Here is a 23,337-nt window from a genome sequence, read left to right on the forward strand (position 1 = left end):
AGTTCTCCTAGGCTAACAAAACATACCCAACGTTCTACTACTGTACAAAAGCAATCTGAAAAATGAACACTATAGTTTATACAAGTACTGGGCTCAAGAACTCGTTTTTTATAGCCACAAACACACTTAGCTAGCATCTCGGTGCAATGAAGACAACGGTTTAAAGTGAGGATAAAAGCCACAAGATTTATTTAAAATGTTAAAGACTAGAAAACAATGTAATTCCTCTGAATTAGGATCCAGTAAGATGACATCCATTTTGTCTGGAGCTTGCAGTAGAGTGCATGTGTGGGCGGATGAATATGTAAGCACATACGTGTGGGGGCAACACCATGCCTTAGCAAGCACACTGACTCTGCAGGATCACAGAGCAAATCAGAGCAGTAAGCCCTGCACAGTACAGCAGAGCACAGCCTGAGGGAGCAGACCAGAGGACTGACGCCTTTATTACTGGGCAATTCCACAATAACAGAGTGATGCTGAAACTCAGATTCTTCCCTTTAAAATGCATGCCAAACAAAAACCAATGACGGCAAAGTTAAACAAACCATAAAACTCTACGCACAAGGAAAATTGTTAAGTAGTCCTTGTGCATAGAGTTGTATGGTTTAACTTTGCGATCATTGATTTTTGTTTGGCATGCATTTTAAAGGGAAGAATCTGAGTCGGGATTGTGTCTAGGCACAGATCTGGGGAAGGGTACCAAAAAAATGTGTGCAGCATTGAAGCTCCCCAAGAACACGTTAGCCTACATCATTGTAAAATGGAAGAAGTTTGGAACCACCAAGACTTCCTAGAGCTGGCCGTCTCTGCAGCACTCCACCAATCAGGCCTTTATGGTAGTGGCCAGACGGAAGCCACTCCTCAGTCAAAAGGCACATGGGGCAAAGGGGTCACCTTCCAACAGGACAACGACCCTAAGCACACAGCCAAGACAACGCAGGAGAGACTTCGGGACAAGTCTGGGGGGCGATTTGATCAATTTTATAATAAGGTTGTAACAAAATGTGGAAGTCAAGGGGTCTGAATACTTTTAGAATGCACTGTAGGTTATATCTACAGGTACCTGACAAAATAAAGGAAACATCAACAGTGTCTTAATAGGGCGTTGGGCCACCACAAGCCAAAACAGCTTCAATGCTCCTTGGCATAGATTCTACAAGTTGCTGGAACTCTATTGGAGAGATGAAACACCATTCTTCTACGAGAAATTCCATCATATGGTGTTTTGTTGATGGTGGTGGAAAACGCTGTCTCAGGCACCACTCCAGAATGTCCTATATGAGTTTTCAATTGGGTTGCGATCTGGTACCTGAGACGGACATTCATTGACCACTCGTGCCAAGTGGATGGGGCCATTATCATCCTATGAGGGCATAGACATGGTAGCCAAAATAATATCCTGCCCAGCATTTTTATACTTGAACCTAAGCATGATGGTATGTTAAGTGCTTAATTACCTGTGTGGAAGCACCTGTTTTCAATACACTTTGTATTCCTCATTTACATTATTTTGGCAGTTGCCTTTATATCTATGCCATATCTAATCCATCATATTATTGTCCATCTACAGCTGTGTTTCCACTGGCGATTCATTGTCATGGTTGATTTATTTGTAGCCTAATATCATGTTTCAATGTACAAAGAAGACATGGAAATTACAGAGTGGAAATCACACAAAAATCCAACAAAAGTAGAAAAAATGTCACGATTGATTGAAACGCTCAACTAGAAACAGATTATTCTCTTCTATGTTGATATCCCTAAAATGAGACATTAACATTACCAGTCCGTTAAAATTAAACCTGTTCAGTTACGGCATTAAAACATTATTCGATGAACAACATTTGGAATTGGTGCAACAGGATTATTGTGCTGACATGATCAGTTATTAGAAGGCTTACCAGTCAAACAGAAACCTTGGCATTGATCAGCGCAATAAATTATGCAACAGTCACTCCCAACTGAGCTGGAACATGTCAAAACAGCAGAATATGGGTTAGGCTACACTTAATGGTGGCCCAGTTGATAACACACCAGCCGAACCCAGAGGAAAACTAGGCCAGTCAGACCTACATTACACTATAGGACAGTGTGACCTACAGAAAACTCATTTCAGGTGGCCTGGCCACCCACTGAAGACCAAGTCCCATCATGTAGCCTACCATCTCATGTGTGATCTAGCCACACTGTACTGTAGGCCTATGCTATCATTTCCCATCCAGTCATTTGGCCATTCTGTCACTGAGGGACCACAGAACAGCAATGACTGTCCCCTCTGTCTGCCACAAAAGGCACAACACATATTACCGACAATGATTGATCTGTCGGTCAGGCTCGAGGTTCAGTGATACTACTGGGCAGGCCATGTCAGACAACAGCTGTAGGGTGGCTCGCCTGCTTATTTTCATGGTTGAGGAGTGTCTGGCAAATTGAGCACACCCCCATCCACACACAGTTCCCAACGACAAGAGTGTGGCACCCTGAGCTGACAACTGTGCAGCGTGGCTTTCAGAATCTTATTTTGGCTACAATTAGTATTTCAGGGTAAGGTTTATTGTGCCCTTTAATAAAAGAGTCTGACTGTCAGTGACTGTAACACTCAGTTTGCCAGGCAGGGTAGCTTGCTGAGTCCAGATGCAGCCAGGGCTGTGCTGCATGCTCCCTCCATCAGCCTAAGCATGGCTTTCACACACTGTTCTCAACAGCTTTATGGAGAGGATACCACAGCCAAGGTCCCTCCTACTACACCAGCTCAATGCAAGATACCAAAATAAGACCAAACCCTAATTTAACATAACTCTTTAGACTTCACAATAAACATTGCTTGTGTGTCAATAGGATCTTGCATGAAAGTTCAAATTGGACATGCAGATTTAAAAATAGGATTCGGACAAATGTCTTCCTCTCCCATAATAAGGCTACGACGTGACAACAAAAATCTAACATGACGAAAATGTAGCTACCACATATCCATTTCATGATGCACACTTTAGAGAAGCACTAATAGCTGCTTCCATGGGGCTTTCATTCAAGTCAATTTGAAAGGAGGTTCAGTGTCTTCAGAAAGTATTCATACTCCTTGACTCATTCCACATCTTGTTGTGTGTTACAGCCTGAATTCAAATAGGATTAAATATATGTTTTTCCCCTCACCCTTCTACACACAATGACGAAGTGAAAACATGTTTTTTGACATTTTAGCAAATGTATTGAAAATGAAATATAGACATCTAATTTACATAGGTATTCACACCCCTGAGTCAATACTTCGGCAGTGATTACAGCTGTGAGTCTTTCTGGGTAAGTCTCTAAGAGCTTTCCACAACTGGATTGTGCAACATTTGCCCATTATTATTTTCAAAATTCTTAAAGTTCTGTGAAATTGGTTGTTGATCATTTCTAGACAACCAGTTTCAGGCCTTGCAATAGCTTTAAGTACACTGAACACGACATGTAAAGTGTTGGTCCCTTGTTTCATGAGCTGAAATAAAACATCCCAGAAATGTTCCACATGCACAAAAAGCATATTTCTCTAAAATGTGGTGCACAAACTTGTTTTCATCCCTGGAAGTGAGCATTTTTCCTTATATCAAGAAGCTGATTAAACAGCATGATCATTACACAGGTGTACCTTGTGCTGGGGACAATAAAAGGCCACTAAAATGTACAGTTTTGTCACACAACACAATGCCACAGATGTCTCAAGTTGAGGGAGCGTGCAATTGGCATGCAGACTGCAGGAATGTCCACCAGAGCTGTTGCCAGAGAATTTAATGTTAATTTATATACCATAAGCCGCTTCCAACATCGTTTTAGAGAATTTGGCAGTATGTCCAACCAGCCTCACAACCGCAAACCATGTGTAACGACGCCAGCCCAGGACCTCCACATCCAGCTTCTTCACCTGCGACTTCAGTGGGCAAATGCGCACTTTCGATGGCCACTGGCATGCTGGAGAAGTGTGCTCTTCACAGATGAATCCCGGTATCAACTTTACTGAGCAGATGGCAGATGTGTGGGAGAGCGGTTTGCTGATGTCAACGCTGTGAACAGTGCCCCATGGTGGCGGTAGGGTTATGACATGGGCAGGCATAAGCTACGGACAACAAACACATATGCATTTTATCAATGGCAATTTGAATGCACAGAGATACCGTGACGAGATCCTGAGGCCCACTGTCGTGCCATCACCTCATGTTTCAGAATGATAATGCACAGCCACATGTCACAATGGCCTGTGCACAATTCCTGGAAGATGAAAATGTCCCAGTTCTTCCATGGTCTGCATACTCACCAGACATGTCACCCATTGAGCATGTTTGGGATGCTCTGGGTCGACCTGTACGACAGCGTGTTCCAGTTCCCGCCAAAATCCAGCAACTTCGCACAGCCATTGAAGAGGAGTGGGACAACATTCCACAGGCCACTGTCAACAACCTTATCAACTCTATGCCAAGGAGATGTGTTGCGCTGTATAAGGGAAATGGTGGTCACTGGTTCGAAAATAATGTTAAACATTATTATTGCACACAGAGTCCATGCAACTTATTATGCGACTTGTTTAGCAAATGTTCACTGCTGAACTTATTAAGGCTTGCCATAACAAAGATGTTAAATACTTAATACACAATACAGCAAGCCCTCCCTCCACATGGGCTTACATTCATGACAGTGCTACCTAGGATTCCACAATTAGGATAAAAGCAACCATACCACAGCATGCAAAAAAAAACTTGCTGCATGGATCACTGGGAATAAAAAGAGTTGCAGCATGGGGAAATATCTTATAGGACTACAACAAATGTAATGAGATGGTGGACACGGAGTATGTCATTCCCAAAAGTACGCTTTTTATTTTCAAGATTTAAACAACTGATGCGATGTTAGAATGTCTCAGTTCTCCCTCCATTGTTTTAGCCATTAATAAGGGGCTCTTGGTGCAGTATGTTATTGCTATAAGTCGAGGAGGAAGTCTATTGGATGACATGCCAAATGAATGCGGAACTTGAACTCTAACCATTTCCTTCCAATCATTTACTTCTGATTTGATGTGAAATTGTTGTTATTCACTTTTGAGTTCTCAATATTCAAAATAACTTTTCACTTTCCAATTGTAAAATAAGGTCACAACTCAGGATTAATATTTTCCTGAAAATCTACCAAGTTTCAATAGCGGGAATAATTCACATTTATCCCTAGAGTCCCGGGAAATACTGCAAAAATCAGAAGTGCTCATTTAAAGCGTTTAAAACCAAGATATGGTCACTACGCCAGGGTTCTCCCCAAATAAGATTGTCGCTGCGCCACATTGCCGTCTTGGCTGCTCTCCACTATGTAAAAAGACTTCACAGCAGGTGAAACTGATATTTAGTAATGATAGCCAATGACATTGTTGTGAATTGAAAAACAGGCCGTGTCACTCAGAGCGTTATCATGTTCCTCAATTAATTCAGCACATTTCAGCAGTAGGCCATCTCGAAACACCCCGAGTAGGCCATAGCGTTGTCGAATCATAGATAGATCATAGATAGGCAATAAAACAAAAGTCAAATGACCAAAATTACTAAGCTTGCTAGATAACCTCCAACAAATGACAGAATATCCCCTATTTGGCTAAATTGAGTTGATTATACAGATAGCAGGTCATCTCATGAATAACGGGGACATGGAGAGGAAATCGTTTAAATAGCAAGGTATCTTAACCTCACTGGTGTAGGGGGCAGTATTTTCACGTCCGGATGAAAAGCGTGCCCAGAGTAAACTGCCTGCTACTCAGGCCCAGAGGCTAGGATATGCATTAGTAGATTTGGATAGAAAACACTCTGAAGTTTCTAAAACTGTTTGAATGATGTCTGTGAGTATAACAGAACTCATATGGCAGGCGAAAATCTGAGAAATCCAACCAGGAAGTGGGCAATCTGAGGTTTGTAGTTTTTCAAGTGATTGCCTATCCAATATACTGTGTCTATGGGGTCAGATTGCACTTCCTAAGGCTTCCACTAGATGTCAACAGTCTTTAGAACGTTGTTTCAGGCTTCTACTATGAAGGGGGAGCGAATAAGAGCTGTTTGAATCAGGGGTCTGGCTGAAAGCCATGAGCTAAGTCTCGCGTGCGGCCGTGATAATTAGCTTGCGTTCCATTGCAATTCTACATACAAAGGAATTCTCCGGTTGCAACATTATTGAAGATTTATGTTAAAAACATCCTAAAGATTGATTCAATACATCGTTTGACATGTTTCTACGGACTGTAACGGAACTGACTTTGTCTGCACCTAGTGATCACGCCTCATGAATTTTGATTACTGGACTAAACGCGTGACCAAAAAGGAGGTATTTGGACATAAATGATGGACATTATCGAACAAAACAAACATTTGTGGAACTGGGATTCCTGGGAGTGCATTCTGATGAAGATCATCAAAGGTAAGTGAATATTTATAATGCTATTTCTGACTTCTGTTGACTACACAACATGGTGGATATCTGTTTGGGTTGTTTTGGTCTCTGAGCGCTGTACTCAGATTATTGCATGGTGTGCTTTTTCCGTAAAGTTTTTTTGAAATCTGACACAGCGGTTGCATTAAGGAGAAGTGGATCTAAAATTCCATGCATAACAGTTGTATCTTTTAGCAATGTTTATTATGAGTATTTCTGTAAATTGATGTGGCTCTCTGCAAAATCACCAGATGTTTTGGAACTACTGAACATAACGCGCCAATGTAAACTAAGATTTTTGGATATAAATATGAACTTTTCCCGAACAAAACATACATGTATTGTGTAACAATGAACATACATGTATTGTGTAACAATGACACTCATAGGACATGAAGTCCTATGAGTGTCATCTGATGAAGATCAAAGGTTAATGATTAATTTTCTCTATTTCTGCTTTTTGTGACTCCTCTCTTTGGCTGGAAAAATGGCTGTGTTTTTCTGTGACTTGGCTCTGACCTAACATAATCGTTTGGTGTGCTTTCGTCGTAAATCCTTTTTGAAACTCGGACACTGTGGCTGGATTTACAACAAGTGTATCTTTAAAAATTGTGTAAAATACTTGTATGTTTGAGGAATTTTAATTATGGGATTTCTGTTGTTTTGAATTTGGCGCCCTGCAGTTTCACTGGCTGTTGACGAGGTGGGACGCTACCGTCCCACATACCCTAGTGATATATATATATATATATACACACATATATATATGTTGTATAACTTTTTTTTTGTATGTGTATAAAAACATTCTGGCATGGTTAAATATTGCACTGTAAAATTGTTTTAACATGTTTAAAAGGTCTGTACTAAATATTTAGAATTAAATAAAGGGTTTTAAAAATGTATCTCACCTTTAACGAATGGAATCTCAGTTTTTCTCTAAGTGTGTGTGTCTCAGAGAAAGGCTTCAGGAAAGACGTGTGTGTGCGTGTGCGGGTGTGTGTGTGTTTCAAAACAATGGGGTTTTCGGGGGGTGTGTGTCTAGACAATTATGCTCGAAACAATTCAACATTAAGGGGTAATTAGCACATAAGGCTCTCAAAACAGGAGTTTTACCCCGAGGATGTGGGGGGATCAAAAGTCAATCCCACCAACCAGCATAGAAAAGGTTTAAAAACAATGTTTTTTTCTAAACAATACCAACACTAGGGGTCATTTGCACACAATATGTCTCCACACACAAAAAACAGTCAACAACAAACAATCCCCCAGGTCTGTAAATTCATTCCATACATTAGGACACAGCTGCTCATCTGAAAAGTATTTTCCAGCCTTTCTGCAAGCCTATACACATGGAGAATTTTGAAGGTGAGGATTTGGAATTAATATATTAGATTTTGTGTGCGTAGTTTGTGGGAAATGTTTGATATTACTGCACTGTTTGGAACTCTAATATTAAACAGTTGTTATATATGTTTTTTACAGATATTCTAAACGGGGTGGACATCGAATTTTCAGGTATGTTATATCAATTGTATGTATTTTTTTAAAGTTCAAATGTATATATTTCATATAAATATATTTTAATATTATTTTAAAAAATGTCTATAGAACACCCGACATTTACACAGCTGCTACCGGGAATAATTTATTTGGATCATCCAACATTAGATGATGAAACAGAGGTGCAAACAGCGGCCGGTTCTTCTTTACGCAGCCCGTCACCATCAAGCTATTTTCAACGTAAGTCCCAAAATAAAATACGTAATAATATTTATACATTAAAACAAAAAGTGTGTAGACTATTTTAAAAAGCTAATCTTGTGTTTACAGCGGACAGAACCAACAAGAATACCTGAAGCATTATGGACTACCGCTGAACGACTTCGGGGGCGCTGAAACAGATGATATTGTACCTTTCTGTACAAACGGCTTGACCATAACTCCAAACAACCCAAGAAGCGCCGTTTTAACACAGCTACACACCCCCTGGAACCTCCAGCCAATCGCTACATAATCTAGCATTTACGGCGCATCGCAATACTTTGGCACAAGTGCACAGCGCAGAATCACCACGGCCCAAGAAGGAGACGATGTGTTGATGTTTGAGGCGGCCAAACAGCTTGATACAGCCAATTCTGAGGTAGAAATAGATCGAGATATGTTTCTCACAGCCTTTTACAGGGCTCTAAAAGCCAGAGAGGTTCAGCTACACACACGTATGGTTGCTTTACTAAAGCGTCAATAGAGTTAAGATCTATCCTTCTGGCATAGAACAATTCCCCGCTTGTTAAACAACAATCTGATTAAAAAACGCTCAAACAAGCGCTAAAAACCCTGTATGTAACATGGATCCTTCTAGAATACCACCAGAACTCATATCCTTAATTAACCAAATGAATGAGAGCACAACATCTTCAACACCGTCCCACACACACACAAACCTCCTTTAACTCCTAAGTCCGAGGAGTCTGAGCAACCACACGTTTTTGAGGAATTGGAAAATTGTGTAATAAAGTGGCGATGGTATTGATGGCGATGGTATTGATAGAAGTGGCGATGGTATTGATAGAAGTGTTCGTGTTGTGTACCGAAATAAATTCCGCAATAGAGATTAGACAGTTTTTTAATTTCACATGGATGAATCAGAACCTTGATTATGCAGTTTATGTGATGATCTTGGATACTCTGAATGAACTTTTAGAAAGTGCTACAGATTTTGTCAAACCTCGTGATGTCTTACAACTTGAAATTTGTGGAGATAGTGTTTTGCATACTTTTGTTTTATCCAATGGCGAAGCAGATTTTGAAAAATGTATAGCCCTCCCGGGATGATTTGGATAAATTAGATTGAGCATCACTGCTGATAGGACCCTAGAGCTCATTGTACAAATCGTACGTCAACCCCTAGGCGGAAGGGGTCAGAGAAGGAAACTTGATAGTCTCATGCAATCAGAAATCATAAACAACAAAAGGGCATCTCATAAACATTCACAATCCTGGTAATCAGTTATGCTTTGCAATAGGCCTAGCACATTTACTCAACCCTGGATGTACTGATCTAGAGGCTTTACAAAAGGCTAGGGAGCTCCAAAATGCCGTCGGTCTAGGTATTTCTGAACATCAAGATTGTGGTTTTGTACCATAGTAGAGCTAATTCAGCTCTCTTGAAATTCCAGAACAACCCACAACCTCATCCTCAGATTCTGTACTTTAATGTGCAAAACGCCCATTATTATGCTCTTACCAACATCATAGTGTTTTTAGGAGCGCCATGTCATACAGGCTACACCCGAAAGAGGGGGCACTCTTGTCGTTATAACTGTTCAGTATGTCTGGATGAAACTTGTCCGATGCAACCCTTAAACCTAACACCCTGTGCGGATTGTCAGCGCACATGTCGTTCGGCCTACTGCTATGAAAAACACAAAATTGAAACATGGCACCGCAAGGCATTTAAATCTGTAAGCAGTTGTGACATTAACAAGAAATGTCCAAAATGCCATTACAATCTTAAAATAGACAGCCCTAAACCTCACGTGTGTGGAATCATACATTACAGATTGGGCAAAGGGCCTTTGAAAAGCAGAGACGCTGAGGTGGTTCAAGAAGTGCCACACGAGTGTTATATTCAGCCCTCGGCTGAAGATGATTTTGAGGCTAATCAGCAATCAGGGGTTAATTTGCCTATTTTTGTATCTACCATGACTTTCAAGGGTGGTGGTCGGCAGAGGGACCCAATTGTGCACTACTCTTTCTAAAACACTTCAGAAAACCCCAGTACAGAAACTTCACGTTTATAGCTCACAATTCTAGAGCCTCTATCTTATTTTGAACCCCTTGATACAAGGCGTTGCACCCAGTGTCATAGCGCAAGGTGTTTTTTGTAGACCCCGCCTTCAACCAGAGATACATTGACAGTTTAAGTTTCTTACCCATGAGATTGGCTCAAATGCCTGAGGCCTTGGGTTTTGAAAACTCTGTGAAAGGTTGGTTTCCTCATATCAGAGGAGAATCTACATTATATTGGATCTTATGAGACAGTATGTCATAACACCTTTGATTTCCATAAAGAGATGGAGTCATACTGTGACAATGATGTGGTTATACTTTGTGACGGATGCCTCAGATTCAGAGAAGAGGTAATCAAAGATGCCGGCATTGACCCCTGGAGTTGTACAACTATTGCATCAGCATGCATGAAAACCTATGGTACACACTTTTTACCTCCAGCATCTATAGCTATTCCATCGCCTGACAACAATTCAAGTCATACTCTAGCGGGTCCATTCAATGGTTGGAGTACTTGGCCCAGGATAAAAACATTTTTATTCAACATGCTTTGAATAGTAGGGAGAAGGCTGTTGGGCCGTATCACGTAGATGGAGACACAGATTGACGGTGTTGAGACAGTGCTTGAGTACAACGGTTGTTTCTTCCACGGTTGTAAATCTTGCTTTGTGCCCCAGGCCATGTGTGTCCTAACCCAAAATACTTTTGGGGATATGTACCAGGAGTTCCAAGACAAATTGGAATCTTTACAGGCTACTTATGGGTTGAAAGTGAATGTGATGTGGGAGCATGAGTGGACAGAACTCAAAAAGAACTCAAAAAGCTTTGACACACCAGAACCCTTGGAACCCCGACAGGCCTTGTATGGAGGTTCTACCAATGTTTTGACATTACGGTATGTAGCGCAACCCGACAATAGGATGTAGATTTTACATCCCTTTATCCTCATGTAATGAGTTCCTCTTGCTATCCTATGGGTCATCCTGAAATTATTCACCGTGACTTTGACTTACCCCAAAACTATTTTGGTCTGATTAAAGCAACGGTTTACCTCAGAGAGAATACAGTAGACGGCACACGTCAAACGTGTGATTTATTACCCTACTTGATGGGTCAGGTGTGTATGCCCATATATGGGCATCCTGCAGGACATCCTGCCTTCCATTCTCACGGTAGGGGGAGGGTGTTTATTTAACAAGATAGTGCATCTGTTCCTTTGAAGCTGTCATGATGATTGATGTGTAGGGACCTCGTTGAACTGGGGGATGTGTTTGAACATTTCAAAGAGTATGGCCCCCCCCCCGTTGTAGTGACCTTAGGGCTGTTGTCTATGAAACAGGAATGTCCGGGGTTATTGGAGGGCAGACGCATTATAAATAAACCCCAGAACACCAAACAAGCGACCACGATAAACCACTAAAGAAATTAAACATGGATTTTGTGATCAGTGACTCACACGTGATGACCGTAACGGAAGCAGGACATCGGTTGAAACAGAGAAAGGTCCGAGTATAAAGCATCAATATACGATGCGCCAAAAAAACAGTTTCTAAATATGTATAGAATCCAAATACCGCCCGCAACTGCGCTGAAAGATCAAGTGATGTCTAATGGACAGCCATGGGGTTCTGTTTGATTACCCGGCCTGTAGACAAACTCTATACCGTAGCCGAAGGAGAAGAATATACAGACCAGACTTTAGAAGTGGACTACAGGCTTGAAGACTGGCAGGTGTTTCGCAAGGTGGTGTGTCCCGAACTGAGAGTTATCACAAAGGGGTATAGCTTGTTCACGGGCTACGAGACCCGTTGGGAAGGTGCCCCTGACTCCTCACGAAGAATATTTCACAGGGTGAAAATACAAAGAAAGAATGGACTTCCATGTGGGTGCGTGGAGTTCTATATCAGCAACGAGAAAATCCTCAACCAAAACAGTGACTGGGGATTTTAGGTTGCGTATGCTTATTCCTTGTAAAAGTTGGGATATAATGGAATTGAAAATGTTAGTTAGTGGATGCTCTTTTTGTACAGAGCCAACAATGGCAGAGCATTGTTCGGCTAAGCAAGTGCATGATATATACGAATCCTAAGGATTATGATTCAAAGGAACCCCAAGAAGGTTCATCCTCAGAAGGGTCAGCCCCCGAAGAAAACTAAGTACGCGGCTGCTACGTGAACCACGCCCCAATACCAAAAGAATGGTTCAACAATAAAAGGGGTGACCATAAAGCCACCGGTTCATCATATACCATGGATATTCATATACCATACCAGGACTCCGATACGTCATGGGTACCAGACCCTAAGGACTCCATGCCTCACAGCCCTCCATTCTACTCCCCCCAGGCAAGCCCCCCGACATGTACACCGCCTGAGGTGTTTGATGTGGTGGTCAGTACTATTTTTGTGGACACCATTAAGGCCTCTAGCCGCACTTTTAGACGTGGTGATTGGAGTATAAAAGAGAAAAATGCATCGGTTGTGAGATCAATCACCCCAGCCAACGACGACATCCGTGTTTATATGACCCACCCCGGTACTACGTCAACCATTTTGAGGAGCTGGTGAAAAGACTGTGGTCCAGCCGCTTTATACCTTCGATGGTCAGAGCCGTGGAGTCTATGGGTCTTGTGCCATCTATTCCCAGAGTTTACGGGGTAACCGAGGCTTTCCTACATGAACTGAAGGAGGTGATCTACATCCACGAGAAACTCAAAGAAATCCAGCACACACTGGTGGACGACAACAAATACAAGGAAGCTTTGGTGGATGATGTGGTGACTTTCTGGCTCAATAAACCAAGAGAACGAGTAATAATGAATATTTTTTATTTAGATGTAAAGCAATGGGTAACTATATGCATACGATGTTAGAGAGAATAAATACATGTTTTATTTTGAGAGAACTTACAAATGTTATGCAGCAAATTATTGAAAATAAAGTGAACAATGTATCATTCTACACAACCCACAATACATGGGCTAATGCAGAGCGTGTGCTAAAAATGGAGCGAATCATGTAAGACATACGGGCAAGAGTCTACAATGGACACAACTGGTATCCTGTCTTGTGGATGATTCTGAAGAACTACAAACATCCTTGTCTAAGATTTTACTTTGTTTGAAACACCATTTAAAATTGTAACATGTATCATATTTGTTGTTTATATACTTATAACGGGTGTGCATTTTAAAAATTCAGATACAAGCCTGTAAATGTAAAACAAGTATACAAGGTGTTGCATGCATGGGTCGTAATATCCTGCTACATACCCTAAATTGTCTGTATACGTAATACTTGATGTTTGCAAAAATAAAAATGAAAAGTTGTCGTTATTTGAAAGGGGCTCATTAATGTTATTGTACATCAGAGAGGCAAGGAGGATGGCGGAGCAGATGTTGGAAAAACATTTATTATAACCCAGGGTCTAACCCAGGGTCTAACCCAGGGTCTAACCCAAGGAGCGGTTCCAGAGAGCTATAGCCGAAGAAACAGGTAGCAGGTTAGGCGCTGCTCAAGTGAATGAATGGCTAGCAGAGCAGGATGCTTACACTCTGCATAAACCTGTGCGAAAACAAAAATTCTACCCATGCCTTGTCCCAGTTTCAGGTAGATCTATGTGACATGCAGGCCCTTGCATATAAAAATGATGGAAATCGCTACATGCTAACAGTTATAGACATTTTCTCTAAAATAGTAAGGGTCTTAAAAAAAAATGATTGGGGCAGAGGTGACCCGGGCCTTTGACCATCTTAAAGGAAGGAGGAGCACACAAGAAAGTGCAGACTGACGGCGGAAAATAATTTTTTAATAATACTTTACAGAAACTCATGAAAATGCAGAATATCGTACATTTTGCTACAGGTTCGGATTTGAAAGCTTCAGTTGTGGAACGCTTTAACAGAACTTTGAAGGAGAGGATGTGGAAATACTTTACAGCTCACAACAGATATATCGATATAGTTCAAGATTTAGTAAAGGGTTACAACTACCATAAGAGTATACGGATGAAGCCCTCCGAGGTCTCTTATGAAAACTCTTTTCAAGTCATCTGTATGGTTTGTTCCCCCTTCACCGTAAGAAAATAATTGATTTTAAATTCATAGTGGGGGACTTGGTACGTATATCCAAGTTGAGGGGTGTTTGACAAAATATGAGCAAGGTTAAAGCAATGAGTTGTTCACAGTTACCGAATGTCTACCACGTATACCCCCTGTCTACAAGTTAAAAGATTATGACGGGGAGCTTAGAGGGATCTTTTTATGAGAAGGAACTACAGAAGGTACAGATGGGTAAAGACAGTCTTTCACGTGGAGGAGATTCTGGATCAAAAGAGAGAAAAATGTAAAAATGGGTGCTGGTCCGTTGGAAAAACTGGCCCCAAAAGTTCAACAGTTGGGTATTAGAGCACGATGTGGTGGAGGCAGTAGGGGTTAACTTAAACCCTCAGGCATGATAAAAACACCATCATTCGAGTGTACACAGAAGTGCATCATGGAACACAATGGATTCTACCTGACTCTCCCCAGTAATGCATCTGCACATATATATATGAATAACCAAAGTTCGAATTATACAACCAATTTTCCAAAGCCTATAGAGTTATCAGAGGCCTGGGAAGTAGGTCTCAGCGAGATTACATACCCCCATAGTTGGTATAATATCAAGGATAAGGACCGTGATTTTTATTGCAAAAGGATCTCGGAACCCCCGCCTGACTTTGCCATGCTATCAGTCATTGTTTAAAAACAATATTAACAAACTAACAACCAGGACTAGTGCATAGTAATGTTAGCCAGCCAGGGTAGCAGAACCTTGATGGCGGAGCTGGCTTGGTGAACTGTGGAACTTACAATGAACAGGTTTGTCTTGTTCCCCTCATAGAAAAGTCCTCTTGCTGGCATATGCTTCAGCTGTTGCCATGGGACACTGCTTCCTAGCAACACATCACGTTGGTACCGCAGATTCTGTGAAAACACAAAAATAAATCAGAAAACGTAGGGGATGCCCCTCGAGACCACAAACACAAGACAAAGAAAAAAGGTGAAAATGTTACATCATACCACAAGCTTCATTGAATCAATCATTTTCAGATGCATCATCCACTACAGTACCTAACATCATTGTATTGTTACCTTGTTCTGTCATAGCAGCTCCAATGGCCATTAACTGTAGTTTAACAGTACAAAGTGACTGTAGCTGAAGTCAATTTGTTGACATGCAAGGGGTACTCCTTTTAAATCAGCACTGATGTTTTTATTAGATAGTGGAGAGGTTGGGTTAGGCAGAGGAATGGCCATTCAGATAGAACATATCGCTGACAAGACATTTCCACCACTGCCTTTTTTGAAAAGCTGGCCAACTCTAGCCACAATGTGAAGCTGTAAAAACCCAGTGCCAAATGATCGGAGATTACAGGCCCTCCTGCCAATCCCTGACTTCCTTAATGAGTCTCACACTGACGGTCCCAGCCAATGCAGGTTTAGCCTAACTGTTTCTGGGAGCAAAATACATGCAGAGGCTTTAGTAGAAGGGTGCAGTTCACCCTCGTACAACTGTGATTCTCCCACAGGGCCACATCATAGTGTTATTTTCAGTGTTTCAATAATGTATCATAGCAATAAAGTTGGTCCAGGCATTTGGCATCTCTCCTGGACCAGCTATCAGGAAAGATCAGCAGACATCTGTTTCAGCAGGGAAGGCCTTGTACATTAAGTTCCATACCAAAGTCAAGTGATGTGGACAGATGTAAATGATCATATTTAATGACAAATTTATGAAAGCCATCTGAATTTTTTAAAGGTTCTGCACAAAGAAATCAGAGGTAGGCTATTTAATTTCTCAACTATCCATCCATCACACATTCCTGTTACAATAGGGCAATTCAACGTAACAGGGTGATGCTGAGACTCAGATTTTTCACTTAAAAATGTAAACCAAACAAAAACCAATGATTGCAAAGTTTAAAAAATGAATGACTCTGCATCACTTTCTTACTGTGGAATTTGCCCAATAATAACCCATATCCTGAATTTAGTATTAGCTGAGAAACGTACGATAACATTAGCTTGTAATTCAAACCCCAGAAGAAGTAGGATTTGTAGTGAAAAACAAACAGGGTTGTCACTTATTAACCAAGAGGGCTATAGACCTGAACAGCCACAATGCTGCCACTGGTCTGTAATGCTGAGCAGTGGGTAGTTACTTGACAATTTAGCAGAACAGCTCAACTCCTTGTTTTCATTCAACTCCAAAAGGAAATGTAATACAGAACCAATTATTTCACTTACCTTTAGGACATACTTCTTAAAACAGGTGCAAGCTCTGTGATTGAGATTCTTCATCCATTTTTGTCAAGCCTAAAACACTGGGGCAGTAAACTACAGCCAGTCAGGGGCCCAGGTCAGTCTACCTGACTGAAAGAATCCTAACCTAAACATGAAAAGCATGCTCTGACAACAGCTACATAACGGTCTCAATAGGTTCATAAAGAGAACAACAGTTCACTAATCTGTTATCAATGACCAAAACTCTGCCCTGGAAATTGGTTAACCCAACCTCATTGAATTGGGATCAGCAGTCCCATAGGAGGGTCTGACTGGCAAAGTGCTGACTGTAGGGCGTCACGACACTAAACAGTCTCGCTGTGCCAAACCTGGCTGAGAGAGCACTGTGCTGCTGCCACCCACACACACCTCTGCACACAGAGCCTTGTGTCCAATGCACACTCTGCTGTTTCAGCACCTACTGTACTATACGGTCACATTAACCCCACAGGCAAACTAGCACAATTGATAAGAGGAAGTCAGAGTCCAAGCCAAACAAACTACAGACATACAATTCTTAGAAAAACACCATCTATTTGAATAACCAATATACCATACCTGAGGAAATGGAGTAAACTAGATTCATGGTTTCAGATCTGAGGGTTTTAAATGTCAAAGTTAATTGCAGGAAATGCCACTGATGATAAGAGTAGGGGTGAATATTCCTGTCAAAACATTCTGTGAATGAATGTTAGCGAACCATGCATGATATGGAGGGAGGGTGGACAAACTAACCTGTTGGGTCTTGCTGTTGATGTAGAAGGCCAGACGGTAGAGGTTCTTGTCGTGCTGAGGGAAGCAGCTCAGGAAGGGGAAGACACTACGGACACACATGTCCACCAGCATGCGGGCAATGCTCAGTAGGGAGGGCCTTTGGCACCTCGACCATCTCTGGAGGGGGATCTGGCCATCTGGGGGGGGGGGGGGGGCCTGGTGAGAGGACGAGGCCTTTGGTCAGGTGGATGGAACAGGCAGTGGATGAGAGCAGGGATCTATGGTTGGCTTTAGCGCATCAGCCTCAGGTACTGTCACTGACATGGTGTCTACTACTTCTTGGTCCTCCAGCAAGATTACGTCCCGTCCTCGTTGCTTTTCCCCCCCCCACGTGAACCTTGAGGAATTCAGGGTTTAAAGAGGAGATTATCAAACATTAACATGATCCATTCTCAATATGTCCTACCCTCTCTATAACACATTTATTGACTTCCACAATATCACTAAAGAACATCCCATTTAGGAAATAATAAAGCTGGTGGTCGGGTAGAATGCATTTCCATTACTGCATTTCAGGATAAAACAAACAAAATCCACCTATGTCTTCAACTGTAGGCTGGCCCTCCTTGATGGGGGTGATGTTCTCAGATGAAGAGGCACTGCCCTTCCAAGACTGAAGCTTAACATGGCTACTGTCCTGGGAGCTGGCGGGGTCTGTGAAGGCATCCTGGGTGGAGTTGGAGTCCGACAGCGTCACCACCACGCTGTCCTGACTGCGCTCTGCCAGGAGTAACAAACACAGGTCATGTGGCCAACTCTGAGCCTGGCCTGGGTGCCAGTCACACCCATGGCCCATCCTCTGGGTTCTCAAGGGATCAATCACAAAGCTGTTAAGGTTACCATTCAGGAATAAAATAGGTATGTGGATCCCAAGAATGAAAGGGGGTAAGTGTGTATAGTAGTGTAAATTCTCTATACACATCAGGATCATCAGCAGGAGAGCCATTCTAGTAATCATACAAACATAAAAGCACTAGACCTTAGTCAGCACCCAAGCCAATGAAAAACTAGGTGCCTGCCTTCTTCCTAAGCACATTGTGCAACCTCAGCAAGAAGCTGCAGTCCTCTGCAGACAATAATCAAATTAGCAGGAGGGAAACAGTTCTATGAAAGGAGCTCTGGGGACTTGTTAAAGGCCTCCTGTAATTAGCCCAAAAATGTAGCCAATAGAGGTGTTGCAAGAAGGATTGCCCCTTAAAAAGAAAGTGTGGGGTAGTGACGAAGTTGTGAACATTGTGGAACTCATTTCGGGACACCTTTACATTGAATAATTGTTTCCCCTAAAATTGTGCATATCACTAATGTCCTGAAGATGGATATAAGAGCAGTTTGTGGGACGGACTTAAGTTCAGTACAATTCAGGGATGCCAGCCACATTGGACACCTGGGAATCATGTCAAGTTCTGGGGTGACTTAAAAGATATCGGGAGTTTGTTTTAAAACACCCCCAAAAAAAGCTACATTCCTGATTTGACAATAGTACTCCTCGTAATTGCTGACTGTTACCATGACGTGTTTCAAACAGGCATTAAGCAAGAAGGGCTTGGCACCCACTGGCAAACCTGCCTGCACAAGGTGGTTCATTTCTGCCATCTAGCTCAAAGGATGTGTGCCAATGAGGTGCCAAACACATTCTGACTGATTTGGCGTTATATCATCATATCAACTGAACACAATTTCAATGGAAAACACAGTAACTATAGCATTGCTTTCAAATACAATCAAATAGGTTAAGATCTTTGTTGCAAACGTAAGCCAACACCAAAACACAAGTCAAATAGTAGCCCACGGTCCAAATTACACGGCACACCATTCAGTGGATCGTTTGAGAGAGGACTGAATTTGTCCAGTGACAGCATTATTCCTTGGGATCTACAGGCAGAAACAAGCAGGCAGGAAAGAATCCGGAAAGGGTGACAGAAAAACTGGCAACATGGGCAATATGGCTGCATTATTCAGACATTCAAGCTAGACAGGGCATAGGGGAAAAACAAAATGCCAAAGGCTGTTTTTACAGTATAGTGGAAAAATATTTTGCAAAGCCATTTGTAATGAATGGTAAGTTTGCATTCAATATACACAACAGCATTTATTTAATGACATCGTTTCACTTGTGGCAAATATTTGTGTTCACCCTTGACGTCTTTGCAACAATGTAAACAATACACAATGCTGCTGTGAATATAATTTCAGTTATGGGACATACTGGAGAAAAGGTAACCGGAGCCAATTGTACATTACTGTATGTAGCCCTATGTTTCTATAAGGGAAAAACTACTAAGAATACTGCTTCATACATTGCATTTCAGCTTTTTTCAGGAACATATTAGGCAAATCTGGCCTCATTTCCTACTAAGTTTGAACTGACACACAAACACACTTATTTGTACAGTGTTGTTACATGATTGCTTCCCCTCTGTAAAATATGCTCTTAAAAATGGTTCATAAATTGAACCGTAGGTTTAGTGCACTGAGATGTGGCACATTTAAAAGATGCAGAACACACACTGTGGTGAAGGAGAAAATCAGCTCACCACCAAACATTGGGAGGTAAGAGTAAACTGTGTGTCCCTCATCACACTACCATCATGCAATGTTAAGTGCTAAAATGTAGAGCAAAGTTGCATCAGTGCATTAACTGATATCATATTGTGTTGGTAATTCATTTTGAAAAGCTACCTCTTTTATACTGAAGGATTTGTAACCCTGCTCTTATATTGTCTGTCAATATCGTCTATATTTGGACAGTATAGGTCTAGTAAAGTAGAAGAATTTAAATGACTCTTTACAAGGTGAGTGATTCACCCCACTCTGGTATTTTAAAACAGGACATTAATGTGTACTCTAAATGCAGCCCCTTCTCCACCCCTCCCTACTGTCCCAACTGACAGGTAACACTCAAGCAGCACTGCAAAACAAGCACTAGACTTTGGTTTAGTAATGAAACTGCACACAGTGAGAGGCATATTACAGAAACCAGTTCCTTGTCCCTCGTTCAGTTAAAAGTGTCAGAATAGCTACCAAACGTTCCTTGACACATAATATTTATATCAAGACAAACTTGGGACAAGTAAACTGCCTCCCTCTAAGTGTCCTGTCAGTGTGACAAAATCTTCAATTCAGCTCAGTCGTTTCAAGTGAACCTGTAGTGAGATGTCATTGCCAGAACAATGCAACAACTGTTCCCTGGGATCAGGTAAAACCTCTCAACGGAAGCCTGGCTGTGTCTTGCCTGTGGCTCTGTGTTGGTCATATGAGTCTAGAGTCAACACACTAAAAGCCTGCTGTGTCCAGAATAGAGCCATCTTTTACTGGCCATTACCCCCTTTAAAAGACACCACATCTTAGAGAACATATCGATATCCAAGTCTAAAGCGATAGCCAGCAAGCTTGCATTCTTTTCTAAAATAATTGCCCTGCTATGATTTGATGAGTAAGAATAGTCATCAGAAAAACCTGATGAAATCAATAGCTAAAAGGTCCAGTGCATCCGGTTTTATCTCAATATCAAATCATTTCTGGGTAACAATTAAGTATCTTACTGTGATTGTGTTCAATTCAAATGAGAAACAAAAATAGCTTTGTAGCAAAGAGCAATTTCTCAAGCAAGAATGCTGCTAGCACTGTCCAGGAGTGGTCTAAAAAGGGAGGGGAAAACTGAAAGTGAACTGTTATTGGCAGAGAGGTTTGGAACTCTTCCTTATTGGCAGGCCACCAAAATAGCCTGAAATTGCAGGCTCTTTTTAAACAACTCACACTAAAAAAGGAAATTATCACAATTTCCCATCTCATGGTGCTCCCGAGAGGCATCACTACAGACCCTGGTTCGATTCCAGGCTGTATCACAACCAGCCGTGATTGGGAGTCCAATAGGTTGGCGCACAATTGGCCCAGCATCGTCCGGGTTTGGCCGGGGTAGGCCGTCATTGTAAATAAGAATTTGTTCTTAACTGACTTGCCTAGTTAAATAAAATAAATAATAAAAATAGTGGAAATATATATAAAACAAAGGAAAATCAAGTTGACTGCATTGGTCTTTAAAATTAGAAGCTAAAAATCCAAACTTTATCAAATCAAAAGCCAAGAAGACCTATTCTCAATCTAAATGGCTTCATAAGAGGTGATGAGAACCGTCACTCTCCTCACCCCAACCTGGGCTTGAACCAGGGACCCTCCGCACACAGCAACAGTCATCATCTAAGCATTGTTACCTATCGCTCCACAGCCCTTGCAGAGCAAGGGAAACTACTTCAAGGTCTGAGCGAATGACATCACCGATTGAAATGCCACTAGCTCGCACTGCTAACTAGCTAGCCATTTCACACTGGTTACACATGGAGACAAGCTCTGCTGAAGTTACAATAGAAAACAATGATGTCATCAAAAGGAGAAGTAAGGGAAATGGGAAAGGAAAAGAGGGTGATCAGCACAAACTTCTATATATTAACACAGGCCAGGACGCCCTCTGCCAAACTCTACCTTCACACCTCCGTTTGCCTAAACTAAATGCTGTTGCATTTTTATAGAGCAGTAAAACAATATCCAAATAACCTGAGATGCCATATTGCCCATTTCCCCATGATATCCCAATCACCCAGTGCTAATGGAGTCATTACTGGAACCAGAATCATCATAGTGATTATCCTTCTAACCCAGCGAAGAGTCGGCCCAACCCCAGAGTCTAGGACTGGGACTGTACCATCAGCCTGCAGCTCCCCCTACTGTTTCCTCGTCTGCCGCCGCCGGAGGCTGTTACGTTTGGTCTGCTGCTGCCGCCGCCGGAGGGTGTTACGTTTGGTCTGCTGCTGCCGGAGGGTGTTACGTTTGGTGTGCTGCTGCCGCCGCCGGAGGCTGTTACGTTTGGTCTGCTGCTGCCGCCGGAGGGTGTTACGTTTGGTCTGCTGCTGCCGCCGGAGGGTGTTACGTTTGGTCTGCTGCTGCCGCCGCCGGAGGGTGTTACGTTTGGTCTGCTGCTGCAGGGTGTTACGTTTGGTGTGCTGCTGCCGCCGCCGGAGGCTGTTACGTTTGGTCTGCTGCTGCCGCCGGAGGGTGTTACGTTTGGTCTGCTGCTGCCGCCGCCGGAGGGTGTTGCGTTTGGTCTGCTGCTGCAGGGTGTTACGTTTGGTGTAATCGTGGTCGATCGGATTGGCCGTGTAAGGTGGGGACGTCAGACCTGCGGCGTTGGATGACAGAGCAGTGGGAGTCCTCGTCCATCATGGAGAGGGTTATCTCCCTGAGGTGAGAGGGGGTGGGGAGAAAACAAAAGGTTGGGCCAGAGGGGGGGAATTTCATGCGTTTCCTTTTGGTTTGTAGTCGAGTCACAGAATGAGTTTTATAAGAAAGAGCATAGATCCCAGGCTAAGGTCCCTCACTTTTCATTGGACCCGGGCCTGCCCTTCTCTTCTCTTCCCCCCTGGCAAAGGGTCCAGTGGCCACCTCAGCCAGGATGAAGAAGATCATGCTCCAGGTCCGGTTCCTCAGACTCCAGCAGCTTGAGGAGAGTGGCGCTCAGATGGAAGTACAGCTAGGGGGAGAGAGATGCCAGAGAGTCACACAGCTTTAATAGAGTTATACTCTCTCTATATATATATCTATTATTGAACAAAAGACTAGACCTAGAAACCCTTTGGTTTAAAACATGTGTACCTCCAAGGCCTCCATAGACAAGTCAGGGGAATTGTGGTAGTGTATCTGGAAGCCTCCTTGTGCAGATAATGTGCTGCCTGCATGGGAAGAGAAAGAGACGAGAGCATCAGATCCTCATCTGATGGCTGTTACTAACAGGATGAAAAGCTGGTTGCCATGGTCAATATCTTTCAATGGTCAAATGTCAGCCTTTAATGTACTGGAAAAACAAACAGATATATAGTGATTCTAGTGTAAGCTATAGAATGGAGCTATAGAATGGAAGTACTGGGTCTGGAGAGGTGAATAAGCAGTGAAGGTAACAGGGAAACACATACAGACAGAGCTGCTTCATCGGACCTCTGACTTCCCAGTTTCCCTAT

The 23,337-nt window shown here is 42.3% G+C and overlaps 1 pseudogene; it reads right to left on the bottom strand.

Annotated features, from left to right (window-relative positions):
* The window catches only part of LOC139545854 (calcineurin-binding protein cabin-1-like), a 90,454-nt pseudogene that overhangs the window by 50,556 nt on the left and 16,561 nt on the right, over positions 1-23,337 (bottom strand).

Source organism: Salvelinus alpinus, chromosome 19, assembly GCF_045679555.1.
Source record: "Salvelinus alpinus chromosome 19, SLU_Salpinus.1, whole genome shotgun sequence".
Lineage (NCBI taxonomy): Eukaryota > Metazoa > Chordata > Actinopteri > Salmoniformes > Salmonidae > Salvelinus > Salvelinus alpinus.